Below are 27,895 nucleotides of genomic sequence, written 5' to 3'. Positions count from 1 at the left end.
AGTATCCTTCCTCCAACCACACATAAACACAAGTAGCCATTCTAGTCTCTTTCTGAACCAGTAAAGTTACAATATCCTTTGTTAACATTTCTCTGCTTCGCCCTCAGTGGTGTGATGGGTGAAGAAAGGCACACTCTTCATTCTTCTTGGGCTGAAACTGAGCCCCAGTCCAGACTAAACCAGACCCCACCACCTGCTTCTCCTTGAGGTTGGTCTTGATCTTGGGATCCCTTGAGTCCACTTGGAGAGACTTCTTGCTGAGGGTCACCACTGCGTATATGACCCTGCCCTCCTCATCCTCCACCCTTAAACAGGGAGGCCAACCTGGATGGGACACAAGTAAATGATACCTTTCTAGCACCTCATTTCCCTTGATGTCACAGTGTGTCCCCAGCCTCTCTGTTGTGTTGTTGTGACTTGTGTCCTTCGGTAGCTAATGTGCCCTTAGCATACTGCCCAGCCAAGTCCATCTTGTCCAGGAAGCCATGGTGCCCATCATGAATGAACGTGGTCCTAAGCACCAGGACCTATTACACAGGCAGGAAGCAATGTCTCTGTTTAGGGTCAGAACTCACCTCGGGGTCTCCTGTCTGTACCTTTGACCTTCTGGACCTTGGACCAGACACCGACCAGCCAACAGCTTCTGTCTAGATTATTCCTATGGAACTTAACCTCCTAGGGGATGTAGACACTTACTTATCCCTGTCTGGTCCCTGGCGCTAGACCCCTAGAGCGTCTGATTCATGGTGCTGCTGGTGGCCTGGCTGACTCCAGAGATCAGCTCATTCCTGTGGCCTCTACAGCAGTGTGACAAGAGATTAGTGTTTCAGAAGGTGACAGTCAGAGGGACAAAGGGGCCATCCAGCCTGCCCCAGGAAAGCCAGTCTGGCAAACTCCACAGCCATCAGACACCCAGAAGTGTCAACTTTCAGAGTCACCACCCTGCCCTCCTCTGGGGCCACCTTCCCCGCAGTGAGCACACACTCACTGCTACACCCTTCAGATTGTTTCTGCTTCCCAATGGCCTCATCTCACAGCCACACACCTAGCCCTCAAGTGGACTCATCGAGGAAGAAAGCCAGAAAACTCATCTCAGGCTGGGCTAAAGTTGAACGTGAGCCCTGACAAGTCTGCTGAGGCGGGAGCCTCCCGGAGCGGTCTGGGAGCGGCTGCCCCAGCAGCAGCAGGTCCCGTCCTGTCAGGGAGCTCCGAGCCCCGGACCCCCTCTGCTGCAGCTCCCTGCTGTGTCCATCACACAGTGCTCTTCCTGAAGAGGTTTTCATGAGTTCAGAGCAGTCCTGGGTATTGGGGAGTTGAAATTATTTTTACCCATGTGCAGCTGAAATAGCCATCTGCCATCACACCGCCCAGTTCCCTGCTGTGTTTAAAATCCATCTGGAGTTTTTTTTTCAATTTTTCATATTAAAAAAAAAATTCAGTGCCTTGGTGCAAAGGAAGGTGTCATGTCTTCACGTCTTTTCTGCCTGCGGTGGAGCCTGTCCTTGGGTAGAGGATAGATTTAGAGCTGCTCATCGCTTGTTCCAAGCCATATTGATTAATTATTGGTTCTTCCATGATCCTCCCTGATTCTAGAAATGTCTATCTTCCTGTATCTAAGCATGTGCCATGCCGTCTCCTCACGGAGACTTCCCGATTACTCCGGCCCTCACTTCCCTGACATCTCCCTGGCAGGAATGAACAGCTCCTTAGCAACAGTCCTTTATGTCCTTCTGCAGCCTCAGCTGGATTGACTTTGAACCTCTCAGCTCTGTGACAACTGGGCTTTGCCTCATGTTGAGCTAGCAGCTGCTGTGGAACTGGAAACGCTCTCAATAGAGTCTTGGGAGGTCCTGTAATGCCTTCTCTTCCTTCAGGGCTCCTCCGATCCTTCCACAAAGAGCTCAGAGGTTTCCCCACACTCAGACGCCTCTGTCAGTTAAATTGTCGAACTTCAGTGTAGCACACATGCTCTTCCCGCTTCGTCAAAGCTCTCCACAGGCGCTAGGGTGTGGAGATAGGATCTCATACCCCATCACCTACGTAATGAACAGCTCAGGGGCGATGCGCAATGAGCGATCTTGATTTAAATTAAGATGGAACCATTCAATTAATAGACATCTGCTAGAATGCTGATAAGTGCCAGGCCCCTCGGCAGGTGCTGGGGACTGAGTCATGAAGAATCACAGTTCCTACCTTCAAAGAGCTCACAGTCTCGTGGAGGGGAGAGACGGGAGGTGTGCCAGCATTTCAATGTGATTTCAGAAAAGGAAGCAATAAACTTATTATAAGATTTACAATTTTTTTTGTTTTGTTTTTGATGTTAGAACTTGAAGTTTCAGGAATAGGATGCACGAAGGCACAGAAATAGGAAGCCTCGGGTGGATTCAGGGAGCAGCTGTGGTTCTGGGTGGCCGGGGCAGTGCTGAGAGGTTGGCCTGGGAAAGCAGGAGGGCAATAGCCCCACCCTGCTCAGCTACAGACTCCCACTCCAGCTTTCTCTGGTCATTTCTTCCAATTGCAGTGTGTGCAGTTATCTATTGAAATGCCTCTTTGGTAACAAGGCCTATGCATTTGTCCTCCTCTACAAAGTATTTACTTTAAATAGTCCATTTCCATCTTTCTGTGGGTTTGGTGTAGTTGATCAAGCTCCCTTTGATTGCTCTCAGTCCAGTGATATGTCCTTGAAAAAGTAAAGACGCATCTGGAAAAACACTTGTAAACTAGGCCTCCTGAGATATATCCATCTGCCTCCTCCACGACTTTGGACAACTTCTTTAACTCCTCTGAGCCTCAGTCTTTTCACCTGAAAAAACGGGAAATAACACCAGACCCACCTACTTTATTGGGTGGTCATGAAGCTCAACTGTAACAATAGAGGCAAAAAAAGCCTCGAAACACATCAAACTCAGCGCAGACACCAGGGCTCACTACCCTGATGGAAGGAGACAGCCGAGCTTTCCTCTCACGAAGACTCCTTTGCCAGGCTGTGCAAACTTCAGGGAGGTCCCTTGGTCTCCCATAGCAACCCGCCTGATCATCCCACTGGCATTTTTGCCTCCACATAAGGTGGCATTTGCTCATTAGGCATAACAAATTACCCACGCTCCACTGGGGCAGAGATGGAAAGCTGCGAGGCGGAATAGATCTCTTCCCCTCTGCTCCCTCCCCTTTCCTTTTCATGTTCACAAGTGTCTCTGCAACAAGCTGTCTCCTGTCTGGGGAAGGTAAAGCGGAGCCTGCTCGGAAGTGGTGCACGGGATTTGGGGAGGCAGCTGCTCCAGGCTTCTTCTCAGATGCTTCCCACAGCTTGGCTGGCTCTGGCCCTGCCATGCTTGTAGCACATCTGAATGTCTTTTGTTTGCATAAATTGTAAGCCTAACGCATCATAGCCCTTCATCCAAGGTACCTGAGTTTATTGGCTCCAGGTATCCGTGGAGGATAGAGCGTCCATGGACCAGAATCCAAGTTCCTATTTCTTTACCTGCTCCAATCGAGAGGATGGTAAAGGAGCCTTTGGTGGTCACATTTCCAGCCCTTGGTCCATTTTACTTCCACTCAAGCTGCAACACATCCCCGAATCCTGGCTGTGAAGCCCAGGGAATTGACAGTATAGGAAGAAAGACGGGGACGAGGCATAACTCTGTCAGTATTACAGCACTCATTAGAAGGCTGCTCCCTCTCCTCTCCCTGGGGTCCCTTCTCACCTTCTTCTGGGTGCACAGGCTTTTACAATTCTCACTGCAGGTGCCCCAGCATGCCATCCGGGCCGGTCCTCAGAGTCCAGGGCCCTAGCTCCATCTAGGTTGTCATCTAGAGGTCAAAGGATCACCAAGTGATGAGGCTGGAGACCTGTGTTTTCCTTCCGGATTAAGTGACATCCTCCATCCAAGCTCCAGCTTATGTTCAGTGTGGGCCCTGGGTTGGGGTGATCTGATTCCATCTAGCTCTCAGGTTGGTGATCTTTCTACTTGCTTCCTCTACTATTCTTCTTTTCCTATTGAAAATAATGTCTCCTGTGGTCATTTCCCTCGGCACCTTGTCCATCACTGAAGGAAATCTTGTTCACATGCTGTTGGGAGAAGCTAATAGGGGTCACAAGGGGTCCCTGTGGCAGCCTCAGCCCCTCCCTCTCACCCTGTCCCCAGCCCTGAGCCCAGGATGACAGCTCAGCACACGTCAGGCCAGCTTCTTCCTTTCCGAGAGTGCCCCCAGACGCCTGTCTCTGCGCCCACTACTCTCCTGGACCATTATCTCTGGTTGTTTTGACTTTGATGATCCTGCCACCCACAGATGGGTTACAGAGTTCCCTGACACCTGTCATCAAGTTGGCACCAGGCTGAGCCCTTGGAAGGTTCTCAATCACAACACTTGGAATAATTGATTAGTCAGAAAAGACTCCAGTTTCTGGGTCACAAAGTTTTCTTTGAGTCCATTTTCCTACTTGCCCTGTCCGCTTTCAGTCTTGCTCTCCTCTGTTCACCCCAGGCCAACCCTTTCGCTCTTCCTTCTGGCCCCTATAGACTTCCTCATTATCCATTTGCTGCACGGCCCTTCTGTTCTCCAAAGTTCTCTTCTACAAGCAGTATTCATGGGTCTGATCGATACATAGTGGATTTCAATTTTTTTCTTAATGAGGATCCCTCACAGTTATGCGTGTCTTTTACAGGCACTTCCATGGAGGTCATTCTGTTTTATCGTCTCATAGACATTATCATCCCCATTTTAAAGGTGAGTGAAGTGAGGGTCTAGGCTGTCACCAGGAGGCCTACAAGGGACAGGGTGGGGACTCAAGGGCAGCCCCTGGGTAGCTGCAACACAGGCTGTGAAACTCAAGTGTCTGGGGAGGTGACTCCCATTGCCTGGCTTACTGTGTTCCAGAGCAGCTTGCTTCCCATCCCACAGCTCTCCCTTCACTGAAGATACCCAAGGAGTCAGGAAGAAATTGCTGCAGGATGAGACAGGCTAGGACGGGACTGGAGGCTTAGGGCATGGCGCCTTTCAGGGACACAAAGTCAGGCTTTAAGTGTCCCTGACAAATTCTCCCTGAGAGTACATGTGACAGGTGGGGATCTGGTGCTCTAACGCTCAAAGCAACGTGTCTCTAAACATGATGAAGACCAGAAGAAACCCTTCTGCCTCTTAAGCTAAAATCAATAGTGACTTTTCCTTTCTTTGTCCTTTTACTTAGCTCAGATGGCAATAGTCTTGGCTTTGTAACTATACGAGTTGGTTGTTCTGACAGCTGCCTCTACCTAGGACAGGAAACCCTGGAAGAATGGAAATCCAGGTGCATCTTGCTTTGAAAACATCCAGAAGCTTCCAGGAGAAAATATACAGTTAATAGCTATCACTGAGTGATTAACAATATGTGTCAGGCACTGTGCGAAGCATTTGCATAGACTATCTCATTTTTATCTCCATCACAACCTCATGAGATAGGTCTATTAATATTCCCATTATACAGATGAGGAACCTGAGTCACAGATGTTTAAGTAATGTGCCCAAAGTCAAGAACTAGCCAATGAGGGGTTTAAAATCATTCTGGCTATGAAATAGTAAGGGGCAGTAAAAATGTCTCAGGCCGACAGGCACTAGATATGGCTAATTACAGGCATCACAGGCTGGCTCTAGTGACATACTGACCATGTGGGTGGAGACCAGGAGTGAAACCAGTCAGTAGGGTTTCTTTAGTTCTACGAGGAATATGTCAAAGACTCCTAAGCTTTGTCTCAATCATACTTTTTACAGTGTGCCTACGCCAAAATAAATGCCTCATAGTTACATATTTAAAGTTAAGCCCAAACAAACTAGTTAGCATTTAGGTCCTGACAACTTAGTAGCTGTTTGAAGAAAAATATTACACCCAAATTGAAAGAAAAAATAATATCTATGTTTTATTCATAAATAATCATAATTATTTACTAAAGGGATGCATGTATCTGTTGTGCAATATACAATTAGTCAAACCTTGGAATCAGATTGGATACCGCCGTCCTTGTTTCCTGTTCCACACTGATTTTTGTGTGGTATTTTCTTTTTAACACAGCAACCAATGAAAACCCAGGTTTGCCAAGATTCGGCAATGTCATATATGGTGTGATCTACTGTTGAAATTTGAACTCCCTCAAGCTGGCGGTTTGTGTGGTATCTGACAGTGTTGAGTATCCTGATGTGTTCCTGGATAATTAAAAATATCCCTCGGTGCCCTTGTGGGTTCCCCGTGGCATCCTGGAGTTCCTTGGCACACAGTTTGGGGACTGCAGAAATATATTCTCTTCCATTTTGTTGAAACAAACTGTCTTCTTCATTTGCCCCTTTTGGTCTAGCTTTTGATCGACACATGAGAAATATTTCTCTTCTCTCTTGACTGTAGCAAAAGATAACCAGCCCGACAGCATGATGAATAGCAACTGGCCGTCAACCTCAGTTCCAGGGGAGCTGGGGCACAAGCTCTGTCTAAAGAGGGCAGCTTCACCTCAGCTCCATCCATAAAGCCTGATGGAAATGAGGTGGCAACATGTTTTAAAGGAAAGCAGAAAATACAGACTATTTATGTGAAGTATCCCAACATTCAGATACCAGCAACTAATTCTAACGTATTATTTATAAATATGGGTAAGTCAGTACTATGCTACCCCAAACAAAATCAAATCTACAGGTGGTGTTTTGCTTGAGAGTCACCAGCTTGGGACACGTTATTATGTAACTATTAAGAATGACATTTCTGCTAATCACAAGGACACATGTTCATGGTTTATTTAGTAAAAAAGAGGTAACTAACAAAAAGCATGATGCCTTTCTTGACCATCATCAAAAAGTCTACAAATAATAAATACTGGAGAGGGTGCAGAGAAAAGGGAATCCTTCTACACTGTTGGTGGGAATATAAATTGGTGCAGCCACTATAGAGGACAATATGGAGATTCCTTAAAAAGCTAAAAACAGAATTAGCATGTCATCCAGCAATCCCACTCCTGGGCATATATCCAGAAAAAGACAAAAACTCTCAATTTGAAAAGATGCATGCGTCCCAATGTTCATAGCAGCACTGTTTGCAATAGACAAGACATAGACGCAACCTAAATGTCCACCAACGGATGAATGAAAAAAGAAGATATGGTACATATATATACAATGGGATATTACTCAGCCATAAAAAAGAATGAAATAATGCCATTTGCAGCAACAGGGATGGACCTAGAGATTATCAAATTCAGTGAAGTAAGTCAATCAAAGACAAATATCATATGACATCACTTGTATTTGGAATCTGAAAAAATGATACAAAAGAACTTATTTGCAAAACAGAATAGACTCACAGATATAGAGAACAAATTTATGGTAACCAAAGGGGAAAGATGGGGGAGGGGTAAATTAGGAGTTTAGAATTAACAGATACACACTGCTATATATAAAATAGATAAGCAACAAGGTCCTACAGTAGAGCACAGGGAACTATGTTCAATATCTTGTAATAACCTATAATGGAAAAGAATCTGAAAAAGAATATGTATATATGTATAACTGAATCACTCTGCTGTACATCTGAAACATTGTAAATCAACTATACTTCAATAAAAAGTCATGATTCCTTTCTCACAAAAGCTCTTTGTGGACAGTGAGGGGACTAAAAGGATATATAACCAAGTGATTAAAAGATGGCTATTTCTGGATAGGAAATCATGGATGATTTTATTTTTCTTTTTTGCTTCTCTATACTTTCTAAGTAATTTTTACAATAACCAACATATCCAAAATTTTTGGTTTTGTTTGTATTCTTTTTTAAAAAGAACCATAGAACAGTTACTAGGAATAAGATATTATTAATCACAAACACAAATACAAATCAAAGTCTTATAAGAAACAGTCCCTGATTTTATAGAAGCTTATTAATGAATAGGACAGAGACACCATATAGTACTAGTGATTTATTAATTGACAGAACAAGGGGGAGAATTGCATGATTATATCTAAGTTACTAAATGGGCTCAGAATAGGAAGAGAATTGGAGGGTGGAATGGTCATGGAAGGAAGCTGTATGTGTGGTCCCCACGTTCAGGGATTCAGGATTGAGCATCTAGTTGCACTCATGGCTCAGATTTATTACAACAAAAGGATACAAAGTGAAATGAGCAAAGGGAAAAGGCACATGGGGCAAGGTCTAGAGGAAATCAGGAGCGAGCTCCCAGAGGCCACTCCCGGTGGAGTCACACAGGATGCGCTTAATTCCTCCAGCCTTGAGTTGACCACACATGTGAACACCTACCAAAATTTCAGACTCCCAGAGGGAGGCAGGGTTTAGCATAAACCGCACTGTTTGCACACAGGTTAGGCACAGGGAGCCCGCATCATAGTAGTTAGGGAGTGGTGGGAACATTCCTAAAATCCAAGTTCCCAGACGGCAGCCAAAGGCCAGCCTTGCAAGCAGATCTTTCTAAAGATGATCATCTCAGGCCTGCAAAGTTATCCCTTTCCTGCACAGAAGCCTCCATGGGGGAGGTGTGATTTGAGCAGAGCCACGATTTAGTAAAGTGGAGAGAAAAAGGGAAAAGTGCTCCAGGTCCTCGAAAAATAGTCACAAAACCAAACTTCTTTTCAAGAATCAGAAAATCTTGAAATGAAAAAGGATCATTAGAGTCATTTATCTAGTATTTTCCAAAGGGCAAGCATATACCACTGGCGGTATGCAAGATGGTTTCAGGCTGCCTATGGATGATATTTCATATTTTAATGTTTATATGTTTATTTTGATGTGCAGTTATATATATGATATAAAATTAATAATATAATGTTTATAATATATTTTCGATATTACGTATATATACATATGTGTGTATTAACATATATTTAGCCAGCTATCAGCTTCATAAAATGCTGTTACTATAGGTATTATTAGGGAAAAGCTAATTTTATAAAGCTGGTCAATTTAAAGGCAAACATTTAACAAATAAAGATAAAATAACAAATATGAAATAATATTAAATAAGTAACAGCCCCAAAGTCAGAGTCCAACCTCTGTAGGCAGTACGGTGAGTAAACTTCTGAGGCTGGTTAGCCCCCCACCCTTCTGCTGCCGAAACCACCTTACCACGATTTTACTTTCGTTACGGACCCTCCCAGTTTCATATGCTTCGTCTCTAAAGTAACAGATTTGACCTAACCCTCTACCTTACCTTCTAGGTCTACTTCACTGGTTCTATGAAATCTACTAATGTAAGTCAATAGGAGAAGGGAATTCAACTTTAGTTAGTATTTCAAGAATTTTTTTTTTTTTATCCTTGTATAAAACAAGATGCACCTTGATGGATCCCGTCATTTTTCATCCTCTGCAGGAAGCTGATGGAGAAAAGCAAATACACAAATCACCCAGCAGCTTCCTGATGCACACTGCTTTCTGCGTCTTAAATCTAACCTCCTCGTTTCTCCCTTCTTTCATCAAATGCCTCTCCAATCCTTTCATCCTTCAGACACTGGCATTGCTGAATCAGCCCGAGTCTCTGCTTTCCCCTTGCATATCCTTCAAGAGAGGCAGTCCTTGATGACAGTATTTGGCCCCTGATCACCTACTCTGGGTTCTACTGGGACTTCCAAAGCCACATACTCTACCTACTGCTCTACCTGCTTACACGCAGACCACAGTGCAGCTCTCAGCCTTGCCCTTTGGGGATTCCGAGCCTGCAGAGGTTAGAAAGTTACTACTGAGCAGGGAAATACACCTTTGCAATTGTCCTGGGGGCTATTTCAGGCAAGAGAGCTGAAAACTTAAGCGAGGCTTTCTGACTGTTGACGCCTGGGGGACCCAAAAGCAAAAGACCTTTATCTCCTTCATCACCTAAGCCCCTAGGATAGATGCACCTCTGAATGTCTGTCAAAGAAGTCAGCCTGCCTCAGGAAGAGGTCTCTGCCCTTCAGAGTTATTAATTCATCCAGCAAATCAGTCCCTATTTTGTGCAGACCCTGGGAACCCAGCAGTGAGCATGGCACCCATGACTCCTGTTCGTGTGGACACGTTTCGTCAAGAAGCCTCAGTGGTAGGCAGAGTGGACAGCCCGGTGGCCTCACACACCCTCACCTGCCTCTGTGGCCTCGGCCGATTCTCCCCCTTCTTTCAGATTTGAAAATCGAGACCTTTTCTCATCCGTAAGGCTTGGATGTCACAGCCATCAGACAGGGCTAGACCCGGCCTCAGACTCTCTCAGGTCTAGACTTAGCTCTACCTACTTACACTCAGACCACATTTCGATTCTCCTGTGAACTGTTCTGTACTGGAAGCCCTGAGAAAGCCTGTCCTTCCTCAGCTTCCCAGTGGACGCAAGTCTGGTCCATTCCTTTCCCTGAGCAGCTAAGCTGGTGCCTGTGAGCCTGCCCCTTACAGATGGCTGATTGGACTGGTGGGCACCCGATCCAAGGTCAGCCTATCTGCGGGCTGGCCAGGTACCTACGAGGGGCTCTTGGTTTGAGAGATTTGCCTAAAGGGGCAACATGACTTCAGTGGGCCAAGAGCTCAGAACTGGGCTTGTCAGGCCATCAGTAGTGGGAGAAGGTAGGGACACACGCACACAGCTGGACCACAGGACAGGCAGGGCACTGGCAAGAGGACCAAAGGCTCCCGCTGCTGAGGGCCACAAACATCCCTGCCTCCAGAAAGGTCTTGGCTCCCAGTACTCTTCTGTTCTCATTCGTATTGCCGCCGGGTGAGGAGGCCCTGCAGAGGTGAGATGTTTCTCCTCCCCCAGTCGCATCCCTTCCCTCCCACCGGTCTCACCGTCCTCTCTCACAGCTACTCCTTGCCTCTGTGGACTGGAGCCCAACTGAATTCCTGATTCTCAGCTTCTTAATCTTAAAGCCTTTGCGGAGTTCCTGCTGCATGCTCTGCCTTGTGCCAGGTGCCAAGCGGGTGAACAGAAAGGAAGCAAGACGTCCAGCCCCGGCCCTCAGATATGGCCTATGAGCAGCGCTGGGCTTGGCAACTCCCCAGGACAGAGTCGGGCTGACCTTGGATGTGGTGTGTTCAGGGAAGGTGCCCTGTGAGGCCAGAGGATGCCTCCGGGCACTGGGCAAGGGGTGTCAGAAAATGCGGCTGGAAGGAAAGGCAGAGACTCGTCATGCCGTCTGTGGAGACCAGCGTGACAAAAGTCTGAGGGATGGAGTGAGGCTGGTCAAGGGGACCAGGAGGAAGGTCCAAATGGGGAGCTGGGGGCTGCTTCAGCCTACCGTCCTTACCCCGCCATGAAATCTGGGCAAGCAGAATGGGTGTGCAGCCACCCCGCCCTCCCAGTCACCTCGTCAGGTACGAATTGCCCAGGATTTAAAAAAAAAAAGGGAAGTCCTCATTATGGGGTTGGAAATCCTCATCCTAGAGATAAAATTTTATGAGTTGCCGATGGCTCTGCACCCTGTGTTTTTGACATTCCCTGTTGCACGTACAGTATTTTAAACACATGAGACACAGACATGACTTTAAAAAAATTTTTTTTGATTCTCTTACCTTTTCATTTTTTTTTCTTGCTGTCATGGCTTAGTGGGTAGCTCTGAAGTTTTTAATGCTGAAGGGCCCATTTCATGTAATTTATTGCCCTGCTTGTGTGAAAGCTGAGGCCTATAAATCGTCAATACAGCCCGTCTAATTCCAGCAATGGCAAGGCTTCGTCACATGTAATTAAAGGATCCCAAAGCCATTGGAATGTAATGGATTTGGAAATGACACCATGGGGGCGCAGGGAGCAGGCCCAGGAAGAGGCGGCTGTATTTCAAAGGCTCGCCGGCGCGGTCTGGGATGGATGGGGCTGCCCGGCTGGGCTCCAGCAGGGCCGGCTGTCGGGGGAGAGAGGCAGGGTCTGGATTTCATCTGAGCCTCTGCTCTGAGACCCCTTGCGGTTCCCACCTGGGTGGAGGTGCGCCCGGCTCTTGGCCCTACACGCTCCTTCGGCCTGGCCTGCCCGGCCACCACCTCTGATGGGAGTGAGCAGCCATGTCCTGGCAGGAGGATTTCTAGAAACGGGGAGGGGCCCAGGCTTATAGACAGGGCCCAACCCCAGGATGGTTTCACCTTCCCCACGAGTACAAGTTCCAACTTTCCCCCTGAAGCTGTTTTTGGTGTTCAGACCCTCATGGTCAGCCAGGGGCCCTGTATGTTCTGCTGAGAAGTTCCCCTAATTCCCGCATGTCCGCAACTCTCCTCCCTCTGAGCCCTCAGGGCACCTTGTCTGTCCTGCTTTGGGACAATGTGGTGCTGGGTGTGAGTATTTGTTTATCTGCCTCCCCAAATACACCACCTCCCCAGGAACAAGGGCTGTGTTTAAGTTGTCGCTGACCCCAGTGGCCTTATGTGGTCCTGTCTCATGGTAGGCAGTAGGCAACTGTGTAGCAGGAATGAAGAGATGGGGAATAAGAAAGGAAAGAGGAAAGGAAGAAGAAAGGACAGAAGGGAAGAAGAAAGAAAGGAAGGAAGGAGGAGAGGGATTTGGGGCCATCTCTTCCCATCTCATGTCTTTATAAATAATAAGGTAACCAGATTCCAAGATGGCCCCCAACCATCTCCACCTCCTGGTGGTCTCACCCACATCACACCAGGGTGGCATCTGTGACCAACACCATGCGGCAGAAGTGTAGTTATGTCCCTTCTGAGATCAGGTTATAAAAAAGACTGCGGCTTCAGTCTTTTTTCCTCTCCCTCTCTCTCTTGAGTTGCTCACTCTGGGGAAAGCAAGCCATTGCGCTGTATGAGCAGCCGTCCAGGGAGACCTTCATGTCGGGGGCCTGGATGGAGCCATCGGGGACCTGGATGGAGCCTCTGGATGACAGCCAGTCAGGAACCGAGGCCTGACAACACTGCGGCGATGGGCTTGGAAATGGTCCTCTGGCCCCATGGAGCCTTGCAATGACCACACCTTGGCCAACAGCTTGACTTCAGTCTCACTAGGCTGCGCCCAGATTCCTGACCTCAGAAGCCATACAAGTAAATGAATGTTATTTTGGGTTGCCAACTCTGGGATAACGTATTGCCCAGCAATAGATAACTAACATAAACACTGTCTACACATTGATGACACCAAATATTTATTTCCAAGTCAGACCTCTCTGCTGAACTCCAGAAACCTGTGTCCAACTGCTTCCTTTACATCTCTGCTCTCCATCCAAACTGAACTCCTGATCATCCTCTCAGCCTGCTTCCCCCACAGTTGTCCCCATCCTGGTTGGTGGCGGCTCTTACCTGGATGCTAGCTACAGCCTCCTACCTGCCTCGTGACCCCTCCCGTGGCCACTGCAGTTTATTGTCTACCCAGGGCCCAGGGAAGCCAGCCAAATGCATGTATCGTGACCCTGCAAACTTAACTTGCCAGAGCCTCACGACTTCCACAAGACAAGAGTCAAAGTCCTTAAATAGCATATAAGATGTCACCTATTCCTTTCCGACCTCATCTCCCACCTCTCTGCCCAACTCCCGTCTCTCATGGGGCCACGTGGGCCTTTTGCCGCCAGGCCCACTCCCATGTTAGGGCTTTGCACTGACTCCTCCCTGTGTCTGGATCACTCCCTCCAGATATCCGCATGGCTCACTGCCTCACCTCTTTCAAGTCTTTGCTCAGGTGTCACCCTTTCTAGGAATTCTACCTTGACAACCCCTGAACTCCCAGCTTCATTACTTTGCTGTCCACACTCTCCTCCCCATCTTACAAAGCGCTTAAAACCTTCCAACTTATTATACAATTTACTTTTTATGCTTACTGCCTGTGGGCATTCTCTGCTAGTATCTGAGCTCCAGGAGAGCAGGGATTCTTGGTAGTAATCGTCTATTTTGCTCATTGCAGGATCGCCAACACCTAGAACAGAATGCCTAGAACTAGGTGCTTGGCACATAACAGCGGTCAAAAAATATTTGTTGAAGAACAGAAAGAAGGGTGGAAGGAAGGAGGGAAGCAGAGATGGCGAGATGGCAGGAGGCTGGATGGAGACAGTGAAGGGAGGGAGGAAGGACTCGCGCTGTGATCTGAATTGTTGTTTAGCACATGCAGCTCCTTTCCTTGTAAAGTCTGGACTGCAGGGTCTTTGAAGGCATGAGAGGATGTCCCACCCACAGCATCCAATGACAGGCCCTGCTGAGACCAGGGCTGAGGGGATGTTCTTAATTGATCTGTCCTTGGTCATCGAGGAATCCCTGTCTCATTGCCCTCATAATCCAGCAAACCTAATTATGAGATATTTTCACTTCCCTGGTCTTTTGCTGCTATTCCCATCCAGCCCTTCTGCTTTTCCCACTTTTTCATGGGTTGAATTATGTCCTCTGAAAATATATGTTGAAGTCTCAAACCTTGCCCCCCGCACCAGTACCTTAGAATGTGACCTTATTTCAAAATAGGATTGTGACAGATGGAATTAAGTTAAAATGAGGCCATACTAGAGAAGGGTGGGCCCCTGACCCAATATGACGAACTGTCCTCTTGAAAAGGAGACAGACATGTGGGGAGAAATGTTATGTGAAGACAGAGGTGGACATTGAAGTGATGCATCTACAGATCGAGGAATGCCGAGGATTGTTAGCGACTGCCAGGAGCCAGGAGAGAGGCAAGGAATGGATTCTCCACCAGAGCCCTCAGAATGAAGCAACCCTGTCAACACCTTGACCTCAGACATTTAGCGCATCCAAAACTGACTCTGAAAGAATAAATATCTGTTGTTTTGTTACAGCAGCCCTGAGAAACTCACACACACTGCACGCCTTCTTCTCCAAGACCATCCCACTCTTGCCTCTGAGACCTCTCTCAGTGTTCACAGATACTAGAACACACCACCCTTGATTCTCTGCAGAGTGTTTTCCCTGCCACACATAATACAAAGAATCTCACCTCCTCCAAGAAGCCCTCTTGGATAGCTTAAGAAGAAGGAACTAAATACTCTTTGCATCCTTGTATTTGAAAGTAAACTCTGGAATGTATGGCTTTTTATTTTTAACTCACAATTAATGTGCATTTTCTTGGCTTGAGAAAATGGAGACAGTGCATCTTATACATTTGTTTTTGACTTGCTTACTCCTTCCACGTTGTCTCTCTGATTAAATGATTTGAACAAGAAACAGATGTGTCTCTTTCATTGCCTATAGTTCCAAATCCAGATACAGTAAAGAAAAGGCACTCAAGCTGGTGGGTAAGGACTGTTCAGTAAGAGGGGGCCTGATTCACTTCTCCCCTCTCCTATTTTATGAATGACGAAATTGAGGCCCAGGCAGAAAAAGTGACCCAAAAAGATAAAGAATGTTCTCATTTTGCCTCCGCAGAGGGCTGTTATCTCTGGGGCTTTTGCTCATAGTCAAGCACTTGGAACTATACCCCCAGTCCCTTGCTAATCACCTACTCAAAGCTAGGTTCAAACCTCAGCCCCATCTCTCTTTATCTGTACAATTTGGGGCAAGTTCTTCAACCTCTCTAAGCCACAGATTCCTTATCTGAAAAATGAGGCTGGAGAGTCCGACCTCCCACGGTGGTGAGGGGGACTCAGTGAGGATGTCACTTAGGAGCTGAGTCATGTGCTGTGGGAACTCAATGAACCACAATTCCTTAACTTTTATGCCCATCACGTAAACTCCAGAGTAGAAAAAGGTAGAAACAAATTACCTTTTCAACAAAATCTTTGTCTATTTGTCACATCCAGCTCAAGCTGGAGAAGCTGTCAGAGGTAATGGAAGTGTGCAAAATAACCCGTCCCAGCCCCGTCATTACCAGCAAATGCTGCATGGTCCTAGCAAGCTCCCTCATCAGCAGACAAAGGCCCAGTGATGTTCACTAGACTCGACTGAGCATAAAAAGAAAATGAGAATCTGACATTTTGGAAAGATTTCCAAAAACCAGAGCAGGAACAGGAAGAGTTTTCTGGTTGCCTCTTTGTGAAGGATCAGATATCATAGCAGATGGGAAAGTAGGCAAGAATCACAGACATGGAACAGACCTCGGGTCTCATTAACCAGCTAATTCATTTAACCAGAATGCCTCATTTCCTGAGAATTCCAGTGAACTGTGATTTTACAATATGCTGATATTTGAAAGATGTATTTTTTTCTCCCCATCAAAGGCTGCAAAGATGCCCTGTGGTGCTGTGAACAGCACATAGGGCTAAGGATAATGGCGCCAGGATTTTGGAGCTAGCTCTGCCATTAACTGACCATGAGCCAGTCAGTTCCCCTGCCTAAACCCAGGGTCACCCATCACCTAAGGCAGTGCAGGACTAATGATCTCTGAGTTTCCTAAATCTATGATTTTATATATTCCTGCTCCATTTTCCATCCTTTGCTCAGGACATGCTCCATGAAATCCTTTGCTCGATCCTGAACAAGCATCTGTAAAACATGAGAGCCAGACCAGATGAACTCTAAAGTTCCTCTGAGATTCGACATGCTACTGTTTTAATAATAATATTAATGAACATCTTAATTATTATATATTATTAGTAAATAATACTAACTTTATAATAATAATAAAATAATAATAAAAAGATTACATTTCTAAGACCTACATCTTAGGCAATTGTTGAAATAAAATGAAGAAATTCATAAAGCTGTATTACATGATAGTACAGACTGAATGTTGGTACCCCACCCCTCCCAATTTATATGCTGAACTCCTAATCCCCAAAGTAATAGTATTAAGAGGTGGGGCCCTTGGGACGTAATTAGGTCATGAGGGTGGAGCCCCCTTGAATGAGATTAGTGTCCTTGTAAAAAGAGATGCAAGACAGATGACCTTCCTCTCCGCCACGTGTGGACATAGTGAGAAGATAACCACCTGTGAACCAGGAAGAAAGCCTTGACCGAGAACCTGACCATGCTGGTGCCCTGATGTTGAACTTCCGGCCTCCAGAACTGTGAGAAGTGAATGTTTGCTGTTTAAGCCACCCAGTGCACAGTGTACTGTTACAGGAGCCCAAACCGATTAAGATGTGTGGTATGGTGGGAAAGCTACTGGGCTTGAAGTTGAATTCTGGTCCAGCTGCTAGTCAGCTTTGCCATCCTGAGTAAGTGGACACACCTCTCTGGACTTTTTTTCCCCACCTATACATTTAGGTGCTTGAACTACTTGGTGTTTTTGCTGCTGCTAGCTCCCTATTTCTAAGACTTGCCACTCTTCTGTAAAATTCCCTTCCAACCTCAGTGAGGTCTCATAAGGAGATGATCTGCAGTGATGAGGAGCAGAGAGTAGAATTTGTAGAGAAGATGTGTGCAAAATAACCCTTAAGGTCTCTCCCAGCTCCAAAGCTGCAGCTTTGCTTCCTCAGACTCTAAGTGCCTCTCTGAACATCACAGTTTCGCCCCCTCTCTCTTCCCCTGGTGTGAAGCCCAAAGCCCAGGACAGCTCAAGATCCTGAACAAGGGTGTTTCTTCCTTTTATACCTCTTTCCTAATTTGGGATCTTAAGTCTGGCTTATGAAACTGCTGAGTCAACTTTTAGTCATCAGGAAAAGTGGGACTCAAATGCTAACCTCTGGCTGAGATTAACTCACTGCTCCAGTGTGACACTTGGCATCATTTGACCTTTTCTGAAACCAGTCTCTGACCTTGGCCTCTGGACTTGGAATAAAAGGAAGGTGATTTCTAATGACCCCTCTCCCACCAGGGGTGACACAGTGGAAAAACGTATCAATTCACATAGACTAAGAAATCCATCAGGTACTATGATTGGAGCCACCAGTTCTCAAAGGACACATCTAAACTTGAAACAGTTCCAGTTTTGCCAAAACTTCTATGTAGCAGAGTGTTTTGGGCTCCTCTATGCAGTTAACCTGAATGCTTTGTCTCACCAGGAAAAATGCCCAAATGATGTTTCAGTACCCCATTTATTCAGAGGCCGAACTAGTAGCAACTCAGATCTTGGACCCCATGTGCAAGTACAAAAACATTGCAAACAGCTGAAATAGCTTCCCACAGAATTTTTGCAATAAGTAAAGACCATGTACCATTCTCTCCCCTTAGGCTGTCAATGCAGTATTTATTGACTCTTGTTTGACACATGATTCCAACATGTTTAGTCAACAGATAGTTGCCAATTCTATAGAAGATTAGATATGGAGAATCAGAACTGAAAGTGGATTATGAGAAGCACTGGCATTAGGAAAAAATAAAGCTGATAATGTGGGATGAAAAAGAAAAAAAACTGGCTAGATCCAACAGAACACACAGAAATCGAGGGGCATTTTTATATTAGGGCAGGTAGACTTGTGTAACTTGGTAACCTATGTGATTTTTGCACTCTTTAATAATGGGTTATGGAGAAGAAGCTGCATTCGATTTCAGCATTTGCTTTTAAGAAAGTAGGAAGGAAGTAATCTTTGTCAGGAAGATTGCTAACAAAATTTATTAAAAAATAAAAGATCATTCTTGATGATATTCATTTGAGCTCAGGAGCTTCAGTTTGTGTCTCTGTGTCCTAGCACCTAGCACAATGTCTAGCACACAGCAGGTGCTCAATAGACACTTGATGAATGAATGAAAAGAAGGAACATTTTAAAGGTGTGTGTTTTTTAAATTTCCAGGAAATTCACTTATGTACAATATCATGTTTTCCAATGGTTTGTTGAGCAACAATCTTTATGGAACATCTACCAATTAGGCAGGCAGGGTCTTCCATCTCAGAGAACGATGCTGAGCCAATGACGACTGCCTGCAACAGAACATATGAACCACCTTGATGCCTGGCTCTGAAGGTTGGGCACACCTTGGGACCCTGGCCAGGTTTCAGGCCTATTTGGAGAAGTTGAAGCCCACAGAGACTTCTGTCCATTTCAGACCTGCTTCTATTTTAAACCCTCAGACACAAGACAGCTGTCTACCACAGAGCGTCAGAGAGGGAGTCCCACCCAGGACTGATGTGCTGAGAAAACCCCACTGGTGGCTTTAGACTCCAAAGGCCGTGTCCCTTCCATATCATGGGACTGTAGAAAAGACTTAGGTTTATATTTTTTCTCTAAAGGTTGTCTTTCTTGTGAAGAAGTTGAGTAAGTTAAGGTATGAATTGGGGAATTTATGTAATTCTATTGCAACTGCTGTTTTAGGGAGATGCTAGTCTTATTTTTCTCTTAAGCTGTTTCCCACATCATTAACATCATCTACAACAAACGAGAAGTCTAAGAGGGTGTGCTCTTAAGATTTCTGAGATGAAAAATGGGATCATAAAGGTGACCTTACTCCTTGAGTCTTGAGTCTTGGATTTTCCAGCACTGTCTCATTAGCTGAGAGGTGCCATCTAGGGGATCAGTATCCTTTTGCTCAACAAACCCTCCATCAATCTGCCCCCCAGGACAGAGAGCCAAGCTTTCTCTCCTTGGAGGATTCTTAAGAAGAGATGTCAACTCTGTCATTCACCAGCTGTGTGACCTTGGGCAAGACATGCCCCGTTCTGGAGCTTAGTTCCCTGATGAATAAAATGAAGGCTTTGGTAGGTTATCCCCGAGATCCTTGCAGCTCTGCCTTTTTATGTTTATAACTTTGCATTGTTATCCATCCATCACTTATTATTCTGATTTTGAAGCATCTTCTTCCCATCCAATTCTTCCTCCTTTAATTACCTTTCCTCTGTTTGCGTTCTGTATGAGGTCAGGGTGAATTTTGTAGCAGCTCTCTCTTTGCCTACAAAGTCTCTGCTCCAGATGATCATAAACGTTTGAAAAAGTTAAAATCCACCTCCCTTAGCCTGGTCAAAAAAGCCTTTGAAATCTTGCTACATTCTACCTGTCCACAATGTCTGTCCCCTTCCTCTTTTGCATGAAATTTCTGTTGCAGCTAAATCATATTCTACCCTCCTCTTCATTATGGCTCAGTTCCCTAATATTTCACCCCATGTAACTCTTTGCTGACCTTTCAAGTTCACTCCAATATCGCTTCTTATCTGAAGCACGAGTTTGGCCCTTCTGCTTTCCATTTAGTGGATTTTCTGGTTACTTTCTTTATCTTTCTAAGTAAACTACAAGCTATTTGGATCAGATATTGTGCTATTCTTTCTTCTGTGTCCCCACAGTGCCAAACACAGTTAGTCTGGGTCTATTGACTGGTGGACATTGACCTATTTGGTTAGAAGAGCCCACCTCCCATTTAGGAACCAGAATTAGGAATTAATATATTGCTTCAGTGTCAAAGTGTCCTGACAATTACTCCCAGCCATGTTACACATAGTTCTCCTGGACTATACCAGCAAAGAGGATTTTGAATTTCCTTCAGCTGGACAGGGAATCCCAGTGACTATAAACCATGAGGGGTCACTGTTGGGAAGAGAATCGTTGTGCAGGCTAAGAAATACTACACTAAAGACCCTCCCTTCACAACCCAAACACAGCTGCAACATTAGTTCATTTTCTCTGAAGCTGTCTCTCATGAAGAAGAATTGAGCCTTCTTTCTTCATTTAACCAAGTAAAGGATGCTTTTATTGCCCACTAGGCATTTTTAATTTTCCTTTTTGCTTATAAATATCCTTTAATTATTAATTTTGATGAGACTTGTTGCAATATTAAAGAACACCAAGATGCACCTTGAAACACTTAGAAACAAAATGGCTGCCACCAACTGCCTCCAAAATGGCACAGTTGCCATCAATTTAAATTTGTAGTACTGGAAGTTTGGAGTTGCTGTTGCGTTGGGTGGGTTCATGGGCCAGAGGTCATCTAGAATGCTACCAGAAAACATATTCCTGGTCTTAGGAGTCTCATCTAAAATGTGAAAACAATTCTTGAGCATATTTATAAAACGCTAATTGGAATGCACAGCAAATAGGTCAAATTTGTGAGCATTTTGAAATTATCATGGGCGCTATAAGCATATTCTTTATCACTAATGTTTAATAAAAGCTATTTCTGTGTCTGGGCCAAGGGCTTTGGCACATGTTCAGTGCAAGTCAAAGGAGTTAATAACCGGTAATAGAGGGAAATGGAGCCAAGGAGTATCTAAGCTGTGCATCCCTACAGCGCTTGGAAACGATAGGAGACAGGACATTCCTCAAGACATGCAGGGTGCCCTGGACCAGTGTAGCTGTCCTCAGTCATCCACTGCCAGCCCAGTCCACCTGACCTTTCCTGCGAGAGGGAAATGGGGAGACAAGAGGCCAGGTCCAATCCCACAAAGTCAATTCAGCTTCATTTGCTCATTTCTGTGATTAACTGTAAGTTATTCTGTTTGCTTCATTCCCCACAGAAGCCATATTTAAAGAACCCCTGAGTAGATGGGATGGAGAGTTTAAAGGATGAGCAGGGACAGAAAGGAGGGTACTCCACGGCTTTTCACCTGATAATAAGGGAGCTCTCTCTCTCTCTCTCTTTTCCCCCCACACCCCCACAAGCCGACCCCATCTCACACCCACACACACACACCCACACCCACACCCACACACACACACAGAGTCATCTGCCTTAGAATTTCTAAATTATTCCACCTTTGGTGACCAGACGTGATCTGAAGATGGGTGGGATGCTGTAAGCTTCCTGAATTAGTCCTACCAGAAATCTCGCTGCATTCTGAAGAAAGCTTTTTTAACCCCAATCACTAGGGTCAGAAAAAAAGGTGGAGGTTTCTCATTTCCAGACTTGGCTGGGGCTGGGGCAAGGCAAAACGTCGGGGAGCTTTTCATTTCAGAAGGAGGAGAAGTGACATTAACTGCACTGCACAGAGTCCTAGTATTTTATTTTTTAAAAACATGTTTTACACACATCTTCTAATCGGGTCATTGAAAACATCCTGTTTGGATGCTGGCAAACATCCTGGGTTCATCGCTGGCAGTTTGAAAAATATAAAATTCTGAAATTCAGATGAATAAATCAGATGGTTTGCCCAGATACACCTCCTGAGTGGCAGCTTTTGTGCCAGAAACTGCTTCTTTGATGCCTCACACGGCTCCGAGCCAGACAGCAAGAGCTCGGGGCAGGGGCTGTGGCTCTGGAAACTTCTGGGAAACTGGGCATGATAAGTGGATAGAAGCTGAGCCCAGCGTCTTTGCTTCTCAACAGGAGTCACCTATTTGCACAAGGCATTCACTGGCTCTCTCAGCTCAGGATCCTCCAGGTGGTAGTGGTGATGGGGTCACTGTGCTCAGCCTAGAACCCTGGGAGGATGTAGGGGTCCACGGGCACCCACTTCTGGGTTAGGCACTTGAGTGATTTCTCTCATTTGGTCCTGACCATAGCACTTTGAAGTGAACATTACCTTTGTTTTACATGTAAGGAACTGGAACTCAAATAGGTTAAGTAACTTGCTCAAGTTATGAGGTTTAGTAAGTAGCAGAGGCTAGGATTCCTATCTTGTGCCATTTTCAGTGTCCTTTGTCCTTGCCACCAAGGCATCACCCATTCTCCAAATGAGCGCTGAATTAAGAAGGGTGAAAGGCCAAAGCTTCATGTCTATCTGATGTTTGCTGGCCCTCCCGTGAGCTAGATGAGGAACTGAGGTCAGCATGCCTTGCCTACCATGGGTGACCAGGCTGCTCTGAGCCTCCGTGAGGTCTTATCCAACCTTTCCTCTTGCTTTGGTTCCAACTGGGCTGTCGACACTGGTTCAAGCACACATCTTTCTTCCTGCCATCACCTTCTCTTCTTCCCACCCTATTCAAACCCTGCCGGATCTGCAAGGCTCAGTTGAGTTTGATGCAATGCAATGTCATTCAACAGACATTTATCAAAGACTTCGTGAATACCAGGCATTTGTGCGGCCAGACACTGGGGTGCTGAGGACACTGAGTTAATAAAACACATTCTGTATGCAAGGCTCAAGGGAGGAGAGATCTATAAACAATCAAGACCCACAGCCGCAGGGCTGAGGGCAGCAGTAATGTAGATCATTTATTAAGCACCTACAAATTACCCGATTCCATGCCGGGCACTGTCTGTTTGCTACTGCTAAGCCTTCCAAGGCCGGGAAAGGCAGGTATTCGACCCCACGTGGCATGTGCACAAGAGCTCCGGTTTTGTCATCAGTCCTGAGGTTAAATTCCAACTCCATCTCTTACAAATGATGTGTTTTGGGGCACGTTACTTAACTCCTCTGCACCTCTCATCTGCAAAATGAGGGTACCAAAACCTTCATATGATGGATGTGAGGATTAAATGATAAAATGCACACGAGGCCCTAGTGTTGGGTAAGTGCTGGTCAGATGTGACCAGAGACCTGATGGTCCACGAAAAGTGGAACAACTTTACAAAGGAAGCCCTCAGCAGAGGACCAGGCAAACTGCTACAGCAGGACAGAGGGGAGCATGCTTTGGAGAGGGTTCCAGGCAGGAAGCACCATTTGAGCTGGGCCTCTAAAGGCAGGAGAGATTTTGGGGAAGCAGAGGATGGTGGCACTGAGGGGCTCTGGCTGCTGCTGCCCTGAGTCACCTGTCTTTGTGATGCTGTCCCACACCAGCAGGGTATCTGGGCTGGGTCTTCCAGGACCAGCATAGCATTGGAGGCTAGAAGGAATTTCTTGGCATTTTCTACCTTTATTTATCTAATATCTTCCTCAAACTGGGGATCAGCCACAATCCTTGGCAGCTTGGCAAGTGGAGACCCCTACGTCCCCATTACTGGAGACCACAGCCTGCTACAGGCCATCCATGGGGTCCTGATAAGATTCTTGGACTGCTCCAGACTTGAAACCTAAATAGATCAGTTTGGGGGGCTGCACATGTGCAAGGCTATGGTATCTGCATTGGAAACTAGCAAGTGATGGGAACCCCAAACAATCCAGACTGTCTAAATCAGGTGCCCTTAAAAATGCCCTCTAACCTCCATGTCCTCCAAATGTCCTCTTAACCATTGCTAAAAGCAATGGGGTGTAGCCCATGGAATAATACAATTTTCCAATGACCCACATGTCAGTAAGAATTGGGAAATCAGAGGAGAGCCTGAGAAAGAAGGAAGGCGAGCAAGCAAACAAAAGTCCTCATGCAGCAAACAACTGAAAAAAAGCACACTGAAAAAAAAATCAATAAATATTTGTGGTCTCGAATGAATGAATGAATACATGAATGGAATTTCCTGAAGAAAGTCTTATTACCAAAACCATCAGCTTCTTTCAGAGGACGATGTAGAACCAGGCTTGCTTCCCAGGAACTGTCAGTGCAGAATTAAATGTGCTCGGTGGCCCTTCCCTTCCGGGTAGTGAGTTATGCAGGGCTGTTCCCGCCCCGAGCTGGAGCAGAATGAGAGGCGGGGACTGAAGGATGCTGCCGGGAAGTTGCTGTACTGAGGATGGCAGGGTCAGAACTCACCCTGGTCTGACAGGTTAAGGGCGAGCCTGCCAGAGCAACCTCCTTGAGTTATCACTGCGAGCTAGACATTTTCTCGTGGGCTCCGAGTATTTGTGCTTCTGGGGCTTAGCTGCTCTGGATAACAAGATGAGTGGTAAGAAATGCTTCCTTTGCACAGCACAACATACCCGCAGCATGATGCCAGCCTCCTCATGGCATTTTATATTTCAGGAGGTTCTTTAGCCTCCATGCTCCTGTTTGAAATTCACGGTAATGCAACTGGGGGCATTGTTATCTCCTGTAATAAGATGTGCAAACTGGGAGGGTCAGAAAAGGTACGTGACTGCTTTGACATTACTCAGGGGCAAATACTCAAGGCGGGATTAGAACCCGTGTCTCCTGACTCCCAGCCCAGCAACCTTTCCTCCACGACAAGTTGCCCCCCAGGTGAGACGCAATGCTCAGAGAGTCAACACAGTGCTCAAGTCCAGTTCCCCTCCTGGTCTGCGGGGTTTCCACAATCACCTGGCTGTTTGGTACACGTGAGATTTGGGGCCAACCCCAGAAACTGATTCTGTAGGAATCTACATTTTTGACACACTCACCAAGTGGTTTCGAGGCATGTTGAACTGCTCAATTTGCTGGTTTAGGGAAATCAGGACATTTTGAAGATTACGTGAGCCAGACACTGTCTCATGTTAAGCTGGTTCACTTCAAAGGTAAGTTAAAAATAATGGAGACAGAAAGGAAAGGAAAAAAGAGACAGGCTTCCTCCTCGGTGGTCTTTTCCAAGTTTACTAGTCTTGCTTTCAGCGTCTCTCTCCTTACCTGCTTCTCTCAACCTTTCAAGTTCTCTGATCCTCTCCCTGCTCTAGACTCTCAGGTCCCTGAGCCGTAACATACTTCCCTAACTGCTCAGTCACTGCGGGTCCCCCTCTCCGGTTCTCTGTCCCTAACCCTGGGTACTCTCTGATGGTGAGTTTTCTGTATCCCCAAGAGATCATGGCACAATATTGGAGACGAAAAAGATGCTTTAGTCATATCCTTGGAATGAACCACTTAATGCTGTTGGACTCTGCCTAGCACAACCCCCCAGACCCATCAGTGTGGATAACCAAGTCCCTCCAGGTCCAAAGTCCCAAATAAAATATAAAAACTTCCTTCAAAAATATGGGGACTTAGATAGAACAGGTGTGGGTGAAGATGTGCAGAAAAGGGAACCCTTGTGCGCTGTTGCTGGGAATGCAAATCGGTGCAGCCACCAAGGAAGAAAAGTGAAGGTTTCTCAAAAAATTAAAAATAGAACTGCCATATGATCCGCTTCTCGGTATTTTTCCAAAGAAAGTGAAAACACGAATTCAAAAAGTTATCTGTACCCCCATGTTTATTGCAGCATTATTTACAATAGCCAAGGTGTGAAAACAACCTAAATGTCCATTGATGGATGAACGGATAAAAAAGATGTGAGACACACACACACACACTGGACTACCACCCGGCCATTAAAAAAAAAAAGAAGTTTTACTATTTGCAACCACATGGATGGATCTTGAGGTCATTATGCTAAGTGAAGTAAGTCAGACAGAGAAAGACAAATAGTGTATGCTGTCACTGGATGTGGTTATACCTTTTGACCCTCTTCACCCATTTCACTCATGAAGAGTTTATTCCATAAGTTGTAATCAAAAAGAATAGAAAGAAATGCAATTTTAAGTGCATTTAATCAATCATTCAAAACGTATTAATACAATCTTTAGCACTACGAGAAAACACGATGCCAACTGGCTCTGCGGGGGGAACAAGGGGTGTGTCCGGGGGATGCCCACTGACCCACGACCTGAGCCCCACGTCACCCTAGCTCTCCACCAGGTGATCTGTCAACAGGCACGTGCAGTATGCTTATATGCCGGAAGGGAGGTTTGAGATTTCAGTTGGAGCTTAACACCCACTAGGGTTTCAATGCCTGTTTGATGACAGGCTTTGCTTCCACGCAACCAAATCTCTATTATCCACAGTGATGGAGGAGCGGTGCTAGGGGCAGCCTGGCAGAGCTGAGTGGCTCACTCCAAGATTACGGTGAAAGCATCTCTTTAGTCTACGTAGACATTACAGATGTGGTTCCTACCACCTAGGAGCTTAAACCAAGTGGGACGTACAAGGCCTGCCCATTGGCCAAAAGAGCTCTATGCACGCACAGCTGTGGTTTCCAGCGTGCGATGGTGGCAGCAGCTGCCAGCTCCAATCTGTGTATGCAAAGATCTGCTAAAGCCCAGAGACACTGGGTGAGTAGCTTCAGGCCACTGTCAGGGGCCTGGTGGCACCAGTGTGCCAGCTCCTAGCCCCGGACTCCACCTCACTCGGAGACCTCACCTTAGGATGGACTCCAAGTGTCCTCATGGGTAAGGGGCTTCCAGACCATAGACCCCTGGGGACAGCACGTCCCTGAGCACCTGCACGGGGGGGCCCTCTCTGAATCTCTAGATTGATTGCCTATAGTCATTGGCCAGGAGATATTTGCCCAGGCACCTTTTTGATTCCCAAGCACTCAGGTTATGGTTTATGAGCTCTCTTCTTCTTTCTTTTTCATTTTTCAGTTTTATTAGGTAGAACTGTTACAATTTGACTGCATATATACAATGTATTGCATGTAAATACATATACACAATATACTGCACATATTTAAAAAAATTACATATATGTACTGTTCATTCTCTAAGAATGTTTAGAGCTTTAGCTTTGTAAACTTATGTAGTTATCAAAGGAATAAAGCCAACCATAAAATAAGAATTAATTCAAAAAGATACATATATCCTGCTGTTTAGAATTGCCAAGATATGGAAGCATCCTAAGTGCACATCAGTAGATGAGTGGATAAAGAAGATGTACCATATATATGTATGGAATACAACTCCCTCATAAGAAAGAAGGATATTTTGCCATTTGTGGCTCTTCATTCACTTTTTTTTTTTTCACTTCAAAAACCAGAATTTTATAACTGGCCTAAACATTTCCATTGCACCAACAAAATATCTAGAAATAAACTTGAACCAAGGAGGTTACCTATATTCTGAAAACTGTAAAACATTGATGAAGGAAACTGAAGATGATACAAAGAAATGGAAAGATCTCTTGTGCTCTTGGATTGGAAAAAATCACCATTATCAAAATGGCCTCACTTCTCGAAGCAATCCACAGATCCAGTACAACCCCTGTCAAAATACTCATGGCATTTTTCACAGAACAAACAATTCCAAAATTTATATGGAACCACAAAAGACCCCAAACTGCCAAAGCAATCTTTTGTAGATCCTTTTTTTTCCTCTTTCTTCTTTTTATTCTCTTTTCTTATGGTTTGATGACTAGAGAAGGTCCTTTAACATTTGTTGTAAAGCTGGTTTGGTGGTACTGAAATCTTTTAGCTTTTATTTATCTGTGAAAGTTGATTTTGCCATCAAATCTGAATGAGAGCCTTGCTGGATAGAGTATTCTTGGTTGTAAGTTTTTCCCTTTCATCACTTTAAATATATCATACCATTCCCTTCTGGCCTGAAGGGTTTCAGCTGAAAAATCAGCTGATAACCTTATGGGAGTTCCCTTGTATGTTATTTGTTGCTTTTCTTTTGCTAATTTTAATATTTTCTCCTTATGCTTCATTTTTGTCAACTTGATGGCTATGTGCCTTGGTGTGCTCCTCTTTGGG

The 27,895-nt window shown here is 45.5% G+C and overlaps 1 protein-coding gene and 1 long non-coding RNA gene across 11 annotated transcripts in view; one reads left to right on the top strand and one right to left on the bottom strand.

Annotated features, from left to right (window-relative positions):
• LOC123618637 (uncharacterized) overlaps positions 1 to 15,067 on the top strand; it is a 36,528-nt gene extending 21,461 nt beyond the window's left edge. For 2 of the 5 annotated variants that reach the window (XR_006727074.2, XR_012503285.1), the window contains 3 exons: positions 4,667 to 4,728; positions 6,047 to 12,958; positions 13,812 to 15,067. This is a non-coding gene — a long non-coding RNA (uncharacterized LOC123618637). The remainder of the gene's footprint in view (positions 1 to 4,666; positions 4,729 to 6,046; positions 12,959 to 13,811) is intronic. The other 3 variants (XR_012503286.1, XR_006727072.2, XR_006727071.2) reach the window with 3 other exon arrangements.
• The window catches only part of SLC14A2 (solute carrier family 14 member 2), a 429,661-nt gene that overhangs the window by 123,799 nt on the left and 277,967 nt on the right, over positions 1 to 27,895 (bottom strand). The window lies entirely within an intron of this gene.

The sequence above is a fragment of the Camelus bactrianus genome, chromosome 30 (genome assembly GCF_048773025.1).
Source record: "Camelus bactrianus isolate YW-2024 breed Bactrian camel chromosome 30, ASM4877302v1, whole genome shotgun sequence".
NCBI lineage: Eukaryota > Metazoa > Chordata > Mammalia > Artiodactyla > Camelidae > Camelus > Camelus bactrianus.
Note: the sequence above shows the minus strand (reverse complement) of the source record. Positions and strands in the feature narration are given on the sequence as shown.